The sequence below is a fragment of the Macaca fascicularis genome, chromosome 10, assembly GCF_037993035.2.
Source record: "Macaca fascicularis isolate 582-1 chromosome 10, T2T-MFA8v1.1".
In the NCBI taxonomy this organism is placed as follows: domain Eukaryota; kingdom Metazoa; phylum Chordata; class Mammalia; order Primates; family Cercopithecidae; genus Macaca; species Macaca fascicularis.
In genome coordinates this window covers 53,897,944-53,901,161 of record NC_088384.1, presented here as the reverse complement: position 1 = coordinate 53,901,161, position 3,218 = coordinate 53,897,944, and the positions used below count along the sequence as shown (strand labels likewise).

The 3,218-nt window shown below is 58.0% G+C and overlaps 1 pseudogene; it reads right to left on the bottom strand.

Moving 5' to 3' along the window:
- Positions 1 to 211: 211 nt before the first annotated feature.
- On the bottom strand, positions 212 to 1,315 carry LOC135965275 (uncharacterized; annotated as a pseudogene).
- Between the last annotated feature and the right edge of the window lie 1,903 nt (positions 1,316 to 3,218).

The following is a 3,218-nucleotide window of genomic DNA, read 5'->3' as shown; positions in this document are numbered from 1 at the left end:
GGACTAGGACAGAACGGGGACAGGGTCACGGCCAAAGAAAAACCAGGGGCAGGGTCACAGCCAGCGACAAGTCAGGACCAAGGCCAGGGCCCAAAGCACAGCAGAACCAGGGCCGGGGCAGGGACATGTCAGGGCCAGGCCCACGGCAGGGCCAGGGCCAGCAGAGGGTCAGGGAAGGGCAAGGGTAGCACATGGCCAAGGCAGGCCAGGTTCAGTGTAGAGCAAGGAATGGGTCAGGGTATGGCAGGGCAGGGACAGGTAAGTCCAGGACCAGAGCCAGGTCTGGGACATGGACAGGGCAGGCCAGAAACACAGCAGGACCAAAAAGGGGCCAGGGCCAGGGCAAGGCCAGAGAAGGACCAGGGAAAAACCATGGCCAGGGAAGGTCCAGGGCAAGGGCAGGGCCAGGGCAGAACCAGAGCCAGGGCATGCCAAAGGCAAGGTCATGGCAGGGCAAGGCCAGGGTAGGGCAGGGCCAGGGTAGGGTGAGGGTAGGGCCAGGGCAGGACTAAGATAGCACAGGGCCAGGGCAGGACAAGGCCAGGGAACGGTAAGGCCAGGGTAGAAAAAGCCAGGGTAGAAAAAGCCAGGGTGGAAAAGGCCAGGGTGGAAAAGGCCATGGTGGAAAAGGCCAGGGTGGAAAAGGCCAGGGTAGGGCCAGGCCAGGATAAGAGAAGGCCGGGGTAGGGCCAGGGCCAATGCAGGGCAGGGCTATGGTAACACAGGGCATGGCCAAAAACAGGGCAGGGCTATAGTAGTAGCAGGACTGGCAACAGGGCCAGGGCAAGGGCTGGACCAGAGCATGGTGGGGACAATACAGGACCAGGACAGAGAATGGCAAGGCAGGTCCAGGGCCATGTCATGAACATGGCAGGCCCAGGGTCAGGCCAGGGCAGGGCAAGGACAAGGCTGGGGAGAAGGCAGGGTCAGGGTCAAGGCAGTGTCAGGGCTGAGCAGCACCAGTGCAGGGCCAGTGCAGGGTGAGGGCAAGGCCAGGACATGGAAGGGCAGAGCAGGACCAAGGAAGGGCCAGAAGAGGGCCAGGGCAGGGTCAGGGTCAGAACAAGGGTACAGCCAGGCCAGGAACACGGTAGGACCAAGGCTGGACCCAGGTTGGGACATGCAGGTCAGAGCATGTATAAGGCAGGGCCAGAGCCAGGCCATAGAGAGGAGAGGACCAGCACCAAGGCAGAGTCAGGGTAGTTCCAGGGCTGAGCAGGGTCAGGGCAGGTCGAGGGTTGAGGCAGAGCTAGGGCCAAGGCAGGGCCACGGCAGCACCAGGACAGGGGGCAAGGCGATGGCAGGACTGGGCCATGGCAACGCCTGGTCAACTCCAGGACAGGGCCAGAAGCAGGACAGGGCCAGGGCCAATGATCAGGCCAGGGACAGGGCATGGCAGGAAGTGCCAGAGCAGGGCTGGGCCAACGTTGGGGCAGGGCAAATCAGGGCCAGGACACCTCCAAGTCTAGCTCTGGCCCTGCCTTGGCCCTGGCCCCTTCCTGGCCTGACCTTGTCCCCGGCCCTGCCCAAACCATGCCCTGTGTATTTGACCAGTGTTTTGTAACCACAATGATACAAAAAACTTTAATAAGCTATTTTTGTACATTTTTAGTAGAGATGGGGTTTCATAGTGTTGTCCAGGCTGGTCCCAATCTCCTGAGCTCGAGCCATCCCCCTGCCTTGGCCTCCCAAAGTGCTGGGAGTAATCTGGCCAAGGACTTAACCTCTTTAAGTCTGTTTCCTATGTAAGGAAAATGGGGATGCCATAAGTACCCAGCACATAGAGTAATTGTGAGAATCGATGCCTCACAAATACACGTATTTATAAAATTATACTCGGCCGGGCGCGGTGGCTCAAGCCTGTAATCCCAGCACTTTGAGAGGCCAAGGCGGGTGGATCACGAGGTCAGGAGATCGAGACTATCTTGGCTAACATGGTGAAACCCCGTCTCTACTAAAAATATAAAAAACTAGCCGGGCGTGGTGGCGGGCGCCTGTAGTCTCAGCTACTTGGGAGGCTGAGGTGGGAGAATGGCGTGAACCCGGGAGGCGGAGCTTGCAGTGAGCCGAGATCACGCCACTGCACTCCAGCCTGGGAGACACAGCGAGACTCCGTCTCAAAAAAAAAAAAAAAAAAAATTATACTCATAGAACACTACCGAAAGCAAAGAAAGTATAAGTTAAAATTTAGTAATGATTTACTACAAATACTATTGCTATTACAAACAACATAATACAGATATTATTATTACTACTATAGTTACCTTAAAAATATAAAACAAAATTTGTAAATAATAGCCTAATGTAACCTCTCCTGCTCTGCCCTGGCTGAGCCCCAGCGCTGGCTCTGCCCCTAGTCTCACCATATCCCTGGCCCTGACCCTTCCCTGGCCCTGCCGCTGCCCTGGCCCTTCCCATCTTCAGGCCTTACCAAGGCCCTACCCTGGTCCTGACCCTGCCCTGGCCTGATCCTGACCCTGTCCCTACCCAGAGAATTGGAAGGGCAGAGCCAGGGAAGGGCCGGGGCAAATAAGGGACTGGACACATCCAAATCCAAGAAAAAGCCAGGGACATGACAGAGCCAGGGCGAGTCCCTGGCAAGGCCAGGAAAGGGTCAAGACAGGGTCAATGTATGGCTAAGGTACAGGTCAAAACCAGGGCAGTGGCAGGGTCAGGCCTGCATAAGGGCAGGACCAGGGCCAGGGATACGGCAGGGGAGGGCCAGGGCTGTGCCAGGACAGAACAAGAGCAGAGCAGGGCAGGACCAGAGCTAGGCATTAGAGAGAGTAGGGCAAATGCCAAGGCAAGGCCAGGGGAGTGCCAGGGCTGAGTCAGTGCTAGAGCCAAGACAAGAGCAAAGGCCAGGGCAGATCTAGGGCACAAGCAAGGCAGGCTAGGGCAGGGCAATAGCAAGAACAGGCAACCGCAGGGCCAGCCCAGGATAGAACAGGGTACAGGCAGGGCAGGGCCAGGGCCATGGCTGGGGAAGGAAAAGGACCAGGATCAGTGTCCAGGCCAGGGAAAGAGTATGGCCAGGGCAGAGGTAGGGCCAGAGGCAGGGTCTACGCAGGACCAAGGCAGGTACACTGCAGGGCCGGGGTTCAGACCAGGGCCAGAGCAGGGCCAGGGCGGGCCAGGACCAGGAACAGGAAAGGGCAAGTCAAGAACACGGCCATGGCAGGACCAGCACCTTGGTTAGAGCCAGCACAGAGACAGGG